This window comes from Oryzias melastigma, linkage group LG15, assembly GCF_002922805.2.
Source record: "Oryzias melastigma strain HK-1 linkage group LG15, ASM292280v2, whole genome shotgun sequence".
NCBI classification, from domain to species: Eukaryota; Metazoa; Chordata; class Actinopteri; order Beloniformes; family Adrianichthyidae; genus Oryzias; species Oryzias melastigma.
The window spans coordinates 2164092-2174062 of NC_050526.1; the positions used below are offsets into that span (position 1 = coordinate 2164092).

General features: G+C 37.8%; 1 protein-coding gene across 1 annotated transcript in view; it reads right to left on the reverse strand.

Moving 5' to 3' along the window:
* Positions 1 to 9971, reverse strand: part of LOC112161924 (inactive phospholipase D5) — a gene marked incomplete in the record, with an annotated part of 94876 nt that overhangs the window by 48579 nt on the left and 36326 nt on the right.

The window sequence follows — 9971 nt, forward strand, 5'->3', positions numbered from 1 at the left end:
TTGGTCTATTTTAAAGACTGTTTTAAAAAACGGTTATGCCGTTTTTAACCAAAATCAAAAACATTTTCTATGACATAGTTTCTGCAGAGCGGCACCAATTAGTTCGAAATTCACCTCTAAGTTGTGGGGCACTTTGAATTGTCTCTGTACATGAAATGTGCTATACAAATAAACTTGCCTTGCCTTGCCTTGCCTTGCTCTGTCACTGTCTAAAGCACATGTCAAAGTTAAAGCTCTGGGGGGCGGGATCAAACTCTATCCGGCCCTCCAGATCATTTCATTGTTATTAATAGCCTGACGTTATCTTGCCCTTATTTCTTACTTGTATAATTTTGTCAAAATATATTTTTATGGAGAGTAAAATATTGAAAGTTATTTAAGGTTTGAGTTGATTTGTTCTCTAATAATATTCCAGCCTTTTTATTATTCATTGTTCTGTTAAAAAGCTACTATTAGAAGGTTCAACAAACTGCATTCTGCTAGCTCTCTGGACTATTTTGGCATTTACTACGATTTTTTTAGGCCATTTTGGAGTTTAGCTAATATTTCCGCTTCATGCTAGCTGTTTTTTTCTAATTTAGGTTTCCTTTTTTAGTTTTGAGGATATTTTGGAGTTTAGCTAATATTTACATGTTAGCTGTTTTGGCTAATTTAGGCTTTCAGTTTTTTAGGCTACTTTGAAGCTTAGCTATTTTTTCAGTTAAATGCTAGCTTTTTGGCTAATTTATGCTCATTTTTCAGTTTTTTAAGCTATTTTGAAGTTTAAATATCTTTTTAGCTACATTCTAGCTATTTGGCTAATCTATCTCTTTTTTTTTAGTATTTCAGACTACTTTTCCATTTAGCTAATATTTTAGCTGGGTATCAGCTTCAGCGTTTTTAGCTATCAATTTCAGCATTAGCCTTCCTGTGGAAAATTCCATTAAGTGTTAGCATCAAGCTAGCAGACTTTATCTTTATGTGCTAAATCAATACCTTTTTTTACAAATTGATCTGTTAAGCTCAAATTAATTCAAATTAACTAATTGATATTATCAACTTAGTACAAACAGATATTAAAAAGCTAGAATCGTAGTTCGATCTGTGAATTGAATTGAATTCAGCCCTAACACCATGGGTTAAATGAGCGTTCAAGAAGCAACATTTATCGTGTTCTTGAATTTGGTGACATTCTTGTTGTGTCTGTAGCTTTACCGCCCCTCACACCTACAGGTGAAACAAAAACAGTGAGTGGTATTGGAGCTATCCAGCCGTTCAGTTTGGACAAAGAAAACAAAGATGTTCAAGGATCTATTTGTCTACAAGCAGGTGCATCAGAATGCAGCGTCGCAGCTAAACCCTGCCAAGCATATTTTCCATGTAACAAACATTTTTTTCCTCCTTATTTACAACGATTTGAATTAAGAAACACTCAAAATGCTATTTTTAGTGTAATTTTCTTATTGACCGTCCTCTATTAAATAAAAAGGTTAAAAACACAATATTTCATTGGATTGGGTCTGAGATGTTTTCTCACTAAACATGACTCAGCATTTTAGCATTCAAAACCTTAACACCACAGTCACTCAAATGTCAAGCTCCAGAGCCCGTCTCCCATTGATGGTAACATTAGTGGAATGATGACCAACACACGAGTGACTGACTGTCATTACTCGGGCAGATTGATGAGGTCATTGATGCTGCATACCTTCTGTGTGAGGAGGACTGTCGAATGGGCTAAACAATCCATCTGCTCCCTTCATCTCGTCAGTGTTCTGCTCCAAACAAGCTGTCATGTAGAAGCTGCTGTCTGCATGGTGAAAAGTGACAACATGTTCTCGGTTTTACTGACTGATCAGGTCTCCTGGGTGAAGCCGGGGTTACCGCTCTGTCAGATTGATAAGCAGTCGGACGGCGCTGCCTGGCCTGAATCCCAATTAGACGAGACCTGTGAGGACGATGCTGCTGGAGGGAAAGCAGCTTCTTTAGCTTTTAAATTTGAATTCAGTAAGCAATGCAGCGCAGATCTGTAAAGAACAGATCCATGACTGTGACTCCCAACGCAGAGGGACATTTCTGCAAACCTTCAAAGTAAATTATGTTAACATTGGATCATAAAGTCCAGATGCAACCTGGCGGAGGGCCCCTTTTCCATTTCTGGTGAACGGGAAAAAGAAATGATCACCTTTGGACGACACTGCAGGTCAAATCAAAGAAACGGATAAATGGCCCGATTCTTGGCACCTGGTGTTGGTGGCTGGAAGCCCAGAGCTACATGTCAGAAGATTTTTCCACTATCATTCTGTTTGACAACCCTGTCGCGTGCATTCATGGAAGCGCTCGCTTTTGTTGATGACGGCAAACAGGAGCCATATCGAAAGAGAAAGAGTTCTTTCTAGTTGTTAGGGTGCAAAATTGACCTTAGATTTAACCCTTTAAATGCCTGCTCAAGCAAATGATGGGGAACATTTAGAAAACATGTTTTTAAAAACATTAATTGTGTGTAATACTCCATAATGTATGGAGCCCCCAAAGTGACTTAAAATAAAAACATATAATAAATGAAGAAAACATTTTTTTTGTAAAAAAAATCTAGTTACTGACTGATAGTAACTAGTTAGTAACCACTTATTAATATTTTTAGAAATTTTTTTTAATAACTTTTAACATTTTTTTTCAGTTACTGTCTGGTAAACACCAGTTACTAACCATTTTCCCCCCTAAAAAGTGTAGAAAAAAATTCTGTATAACTGTCTATGTATTTTTAGTCGAGCTGGGAATCGATTAAAAAAATTAACTAATTAATCACAAACTGGGGGGAAATTAATCGCAATTAATCGCAATTAATTTTTTTGTTACAGTATTTGCTTACCACTTATTATCTGCAAATAATCCCAATGTGAAATCACACACAGAACTGTACATTTAGAGCATATTAAGGCTGTCAATCAATATAAAAAAATCTGATTAATCACACTTTATTGTTGTAATAAATTACCATTAATCACAATGTTTTACTTGGAAAATATTATGACAATATGCAGCTTTTGAACAAAAAAAACGTAAAGTTGTGTTAATAAATATTAATTCGTTAATTCTGTTTGATTAATCGCATGCGTGAACACATCAATATTCACAGGAAATTTAATTTTTTTACTTTCATTTTTATTTTTTAATTCGATGTCTCTTTAGGGGCGCCGTACCAAGGCAATAAGTGATAGTTAAAGGGTTAATGCTTTGATGTCAAAACAACATAACAGGAAAGTGAGGAAGCTACAGTATCTGCAGCGATAGATTGAATAAAGAGCTCTGCACGCCATTAGGATAACTGCAGAGCTCAAGTTTCAACATCCCTGAAAAGAAACCGAGACTGCCAAGAAACTTAAGGTGCTAAATCTGCTGTAAGTTTATCTGCAAACCTGCATGACTGTAGCTCACGTGCTGGAATACAAATGTGTTACATTACTTAAATAACTGCCACCATTTTAATTTATTCACCTGAACTTTTTTCCACTCATGTTTGAACCTTCATATTTTGGAATGAAGGAACATCTGGTGTGTTTGAGTCCTGAGTCCAGGTAAATCCAGAGGTCAGGAAGGGAACAAGTGAGATGATTAATGGAGGATGGAGAAATGAAGAGGAGGATGTTTGGGAACAGGAAGTCGCAAATATGATAGAGTGAGGATGGCATTTTAGAGGATGAAGAGTGGAAAGGTATCAGACCTGTAGAGGTATGGATGTTTGAAGAAGTAGTATTTAACTAGCAGTTTTTAACAAGAGTATGACATTTGAGGAATGGAGGAGAAATGTGCTGGTGTCTATTTTTAATGAAAAGGGAAAAGTGTGGAAGTCATGGAGGAATAAAACTGATGAGTTCTACAATGAAGTTGAATATGATTAGTGGAAGTTTGTCACTTTCCAAGATTTCACAAATTCTCTCAGATCCTCTATATATAATTCCTATCAATCAATAAGAAAATGGCAATTTATACCACTCAGAATGAGTTTCTTGGACAGTTTGATTTTAAAGGCTGGGTATTGATTATAAATTCCAGAAACGATTCATTTCAATTCAAAGGAGGATGTATCAATTCTTTTGATCTACTCAGGTCAAGTTGATTTAATTCAATTTCAAGTTTACAAATTTAGACACATTTGTTTAGAAATTAGTGCTGCCACAAACGATTATTTTAATAGTCGACTAATTAAAGATTATTTGTTCCGATTAGTCGACTAATCGGATCTTGCACAAAGTGGACGTTAAACCCCCATCATTAGTTTTGAACTAACTAAAAACTAAATATATAGCATTATCTGTGACGACACTTGTGTCTGTAAGCTGAATTTGGCTAAAGATGCCAGTGACGATAGCTGAAGATATTGAAATTGATAGTTAAAAATGCTGAATTACTAAAGCTAATAGCTGAAAAAGCTGAAGCTGATAGCCAACTAAAATAATATTTAGATGCCAAATTAGCCTAAAAAATGACAAAAAAAGCCTAAGTTTACCAAAACAGCTAGCATGTAGCTGAAATATTAGCCATATTCCAAAATAGCCTTAACAATCTAAATAAATGCCAAAATGTCCAAAAAGCTAGCCTAATGCCATTATAACTTTCAACTTTACAACACTCTGATTCCATATAATATAAAGTAACGACTAATCGACTTTTAAATTAGTCGTCAACTATTTTAATAGTCAATTAGTTGACTAATTGTGGCAGCCCTATGAGAAATACATTAATAATCTACTTTATGATTTGAATATATTTTTATTAATCTGATACAGTTCCCATACTGTAACATTTGTTAGTGAAATAATGATTGTTAATATCATACAGTGTTACATAGATTCTCTAAAGAAGAAGTTCTAACTAAAATGTTCAGATCATTAACATTGTAAACATTGTTCTGCTTCTCCTGGAGGACGTTTCAGTTTGGCCACTAGGTGGCGATCGAGCCATAGAAGTACACTTTTTTTTCAACAAGAATAAGCAAAAAAATGTGTTTTAGACCACGAATGGTTACTTTAAAATTATTTACTCAAATGATTTTGTAAAATTCATAAATATGAGTTTATAAAAATGTTAATTTAGTCAGTGATATATGTTTAGATCAACCGAACATGATTATTAGCTGTCCTATAGGAAATCTCATTAAATGTTAGCATCAAGCTAGCAGACTTTAGCTTCATGTGCTAAATCGATTTATATTTTTATGAATTGGATATTGATTATTATTAAGCTTAAATCGATTCAAATCGATTTCATCAACTTATTGTGAAATTATTGTGTAGTGCAATCAAAAATGTGCATGTAAAACGAAAAAAATGTTGGGGTTGTCCTATAAAGATTTCAACCAAGCATTGCCAAAAACAGACATGTCGTGAGGTTTGGTACCAGTCTGACGGAAAACTGAAAACAGGAATTCAATAGAAATGTCATCTAAAAAAACAAGGTATAGGGAGGGAATGCAGATCAGTATCATGTTGGAAAAGCAAACTGCCACTCCCCAGTCCTCCTGTGAAACATCTGTGTTTTTACAGAAGTATTTCAAGTCTTATTCTCATCACATTGCTTAGTTTTTGCTGCATAATCCACTAAACAAACATGCACATAATAAGCAGTGCAGAATGTTATTGTTGAATTAGGCATCCAAACGATTTACTTTAACTCTGCTCGCATCTGTCCTGTTAATGCATGAACCTGCTGACACATGCAGGATCAGGTAACGTCGTCCTGCAAAATTAGCACAATCAGCTCCTCCTATATCAAGTTCCATGTAGTGAAAACCACTAATATTCCCCCAAAAAATGATGATCACAGATACACCGTCACCCCCTCTGAGAACTAGACATAAAAATGGGTCCCAGTGTAAATTAAAGACACAACAGCGAAGCCATCCATCACCTCTGGGGCAGTTTGAGGCAAAGACAGCTGGAGCCTGTGTCCCTGCAGCTCCAATCGCCATTAGATTTACTCACTGTCACCCACCCTCATACCTGCACGGTAAAAAAACGGAAACCTCATCAGTTCCCGCCCAGCTGGGAAATACGGTGTCGACTCCAAGACTGTTCACCCTATTTCTCTTTCACCAACGCTTCATCCCGGGATTTATTTCCTCATTCCCGCTCCGGAGTGAAGGTTAGAAAAGTTTAATCCACCATGCTACACCTTTATAAGCGGGAATGAGCCGTACAAGCTGAGTGAAACGTACGCAGAGGATTTAAATTTACCTGACACAAAAACTGTGATTTATTACATCAATTGCAGTGCTTTATGTCTCCTGGCCAGCAAATAGGTTCAGCCAGAGTGCGATGGATGTCTGAGGGGCTGAAAGTCACTGCAACCGGGAGGGTGACTTATGAGCTTCTCTGGGAAGGAAGGCGTAACTCATGGCCTCGGTGATCCACGGAGGAGGTTTCTTCTGCCTCCTGTGTGTCTCAACATATCTGATGAATGGGAACACGTGGGAGTAGAACCTCAGTGGAGGCCAACTCACAGCTCAATTTCAGATTCTGAAACAGCCAGTGTTGGGCATCTCACTTCAAAAAAGTAATTAGTTATAGTTACTAGTTACTTCTCCCAAAAAGTAATTGAGTTAGTAACTCAATTACTGCATCTTCAAAGTAATTAGTTACTTGGAAAAGTAACTCGTTTTAAATTACTCTTTAAATATGGTAATATTTTGTATTTTTTTCCTGCGTTACAAATAAAAAAAATAATTTACATTCAATAATAGATGATAACCGACAATAGTATACTGGTATAGTTTTCCAATGGAGTCATATTGTCTAAGTTTAGGATACACATGAGAGAGGGTTTAGGGAAAGAATTTTCAATATTTATTTGTCAGAATTATCACACAAAACACTGCAACAAGTGGTATATAAAAAATGTAACTTCACACGAAAAAGGTAAACGTTTCAACTATTAACATACTTCAAGTATTTTACCTACAACTATAATTAAACAAAATGGCTTAAAAAACTGAAAGTGCAAAACAATAATAAATTAATAAACTACAATTATTAACCTATATTTCTGCTAAGAGTTGCAGCTCTCTGCATCTTTTTTTCTCTCCCAAAATCCCGCAGCCCCGCCCACTCGCTCCGGAGTCTGCTCACTGCGTTGATCTGTGCGCGCTCGTGTCTGTCTGTGTTGTGTGTTTTATAAATATTACCCCGTTTCTGCTAAGATGAGCTGCTCTCTGTCTCTCTGTTGTCGTTTTATTAATTAATTTATTAATTAAATAAACTCCTCACTCCGCACCGGAGTCTATCCACGTTGATCTGCGTGTGTACGTCTCTGTGAAAAAAGAAAAAAAGTGTGCGTGTCTGTCTGTTTTGTGTGTCACTGTGCTCGCGCGTGCACGTTTGTGTTGTGATTGTATGTTTATATCCGTGTCTACCGCCTGTTTAGACACAAAAACATGATCACATTTGTCAATCGTGGCATTTTATTGTGAAAAAACTGGTTATATTTTGAAAAGAAACCGGATTTTCTCATGTATCTTGATGCAACTTGGGGCGCGCAACACAAGCAACTTTCGGGTGCGAAGCGCCCAGCTCCAGCAAGATCATCAAACTTTGAAGTAACGCGCCGCGATTTACACGAAGTAACTATAACGGCGTTACAGCGAGGATGAAAGTAATTATTTAGATTACTAAATTACTTGATTTATAACGCCGTTAGTAACGCCGTTATACTTAAACGGCGTTAGTCCCAACACTGGAAACAGCTGACAGATAATAGCAAGTATAGCTTGTGGTTGTTTAGCGTGTAAGCTACAAAAAGTTCTGAAGGTATTGATGAAAATAGTGTTATTTCTTGGAATATATCTGAATAAAGACCAAGGAAGACCACTGAGGTGGATCTACCCATGTGTGTGGTGTCTCTCTTGAAAGCTTTGGGCTCTTACCAACCATTCAAAGTAGACTTGACCCCATTTAAATTTTCCTTAGTCACATTTCAATAATGTTCTGTTTTCCCTCCGTTATACCTGGTCCAAGTTTCAGTATCCCTATGCCTCGTTTCCACTGAGCAGTCCAGACCGGACTAGTACGGCAATATAAAAAGAACCCTTTAGGCTGGACCTATTTGTACCATTCTTGGTCTCATTGGTTGTAGTTCCATAGAAAAATGGATCGGACCAGTTAGGGCGGAGCTACTGTCATCACACAATGTAATCCATTCAATCCTGAAAGGTATTACGACAACAGCAAGCATCCGACCAGCGCTTTTCCTGACTCAAGATCCAAACCAAAAGTTTTGGCTCCCGCAATCTTGTTTTAAAGAATATTCAATTCTTTGCTTTCAGTATTCCTCTCTTACTCACGGGGGTTAGGGACGCATGCACCCTGATGGTCCAATATTTAATGGAAACGCTCATAATTCCAAACCGACCAGGAGTGGACCGTCCAATCCGGACTGCTCAGTGGAAATGAGGTATATGTCTTTTTAAGCTAACTTGCCACTTGTTGTAACCCTTTTTAGTGTCCCCTAGGATCTAAAATTTTACCATGTTGGGGGTTAATTATTAAAGTCCCACTCCTATCATCTATTTATCTATTGTAAAAGCGTAAATTTTAATGAACTGTTTTTTCTGGCATAGTTTCTGTAGAGCGGCAGGAGTTCTTTAGAAATTTGCCTCTGAGTTGTGGTTAGGACTGTTGACATGGAGTGAGCCTGCCCTGACTTCCCATCATTCTTTTGTTCAGACTATGATCACATGCCCCAAAATGCCACCATGCAGCAGCCTAAATGCTAGGTTTTCAGAAATTTCGACAGGTGGCAGCAGTTGCATTTTTCCATGTCACAACCAGGCAGACAGCTGGTTCCACGTGCAGCAGGTTTATCAGTTCAGAGAGGAACTAAGCACAGCTAAAAGTTGACAAAGCTAAATCAGGGTCAGACAGGCAGAGGTCAATCGTGAGAATGGTAGCATCCAAGAAGAGAGTAGAGCTGTTCCAGGCAAGGGTCAGGGCAGGCGGCAAGCAATCAGAAACTAAGCAGGATCAGAAACAGAAGATCTGCTCCAGATTGAAACACTTGGTAATCCAAGCATAGCGGCAAAAACAACACTTTGCACTGAGTCAGGCTCTGTGCGCTGCTTATGTTTCCTGTGGGTGATTGTCAGATGAGCGGCCTACTAGAACTGTGCGCTGGGGTTGCTGGGAGATATAGTGTTAAAACTCAGGAGACGGCTCCCACCGTTGACCAGAGGGAGAGACAGAACTATAAATCCTGACATCAGGCACACAGGTTTTAAGAAAAGATTCAAATTTTATGGCAACCTGACATTTTTTTACATCAGTCTGTGGCCACCTGGACATATTTGGATGTTGCGCAGTTGCAGTGCAGTGACAGACGGGTGGCAGGAAGGCAGCGATAATTGACTGATAATTGATTACACTTGCGTAGGTCCAAATAGGAAGATGGCTTTGATGCTGCACAAAAATTTCATGTTGACAAATTGCGGTTGTTGTTGAAAACAATACAAAGAAGTCAGAAAATGTTGCTTTCTTGGGAGGCAAGTTGTCTAAAAAGGTGTAAATTGACAAAATTCTAACCTGTGCTCAATATCTGAGCTTCAAATGACCAGTGGTGCAAAATAGCCCACTTTTTATAGACCCCCCCAGGCTACCGGGCAGCCGGTGGCACTTGATATATACGGATATGGATCTGGCTACCACCCTACTGTCGCCCAATTTCATAATGACCTCATCCTGTCTGCTTTCATGACCACGGCAACGATTTTTCAAAAAAATCGTGTGGTGGAGCTAATCTTGAAAATTCAGCCGATATCTCCCCATCATGCAGTGGCAGTTGTTCTTCTAACTAAAGCATTACACGCCGCCAAACTATCAAAGCTGTCCAATTGTACAGTTTTACTCAGAAAGAACCTAAAAAGTTAAGAAAATGTTTTTTTAAAAAGTCAAAGGTGAGATTTAAAAATACAAAGCCGATGGAAATTGAAATGTTGACCCCTT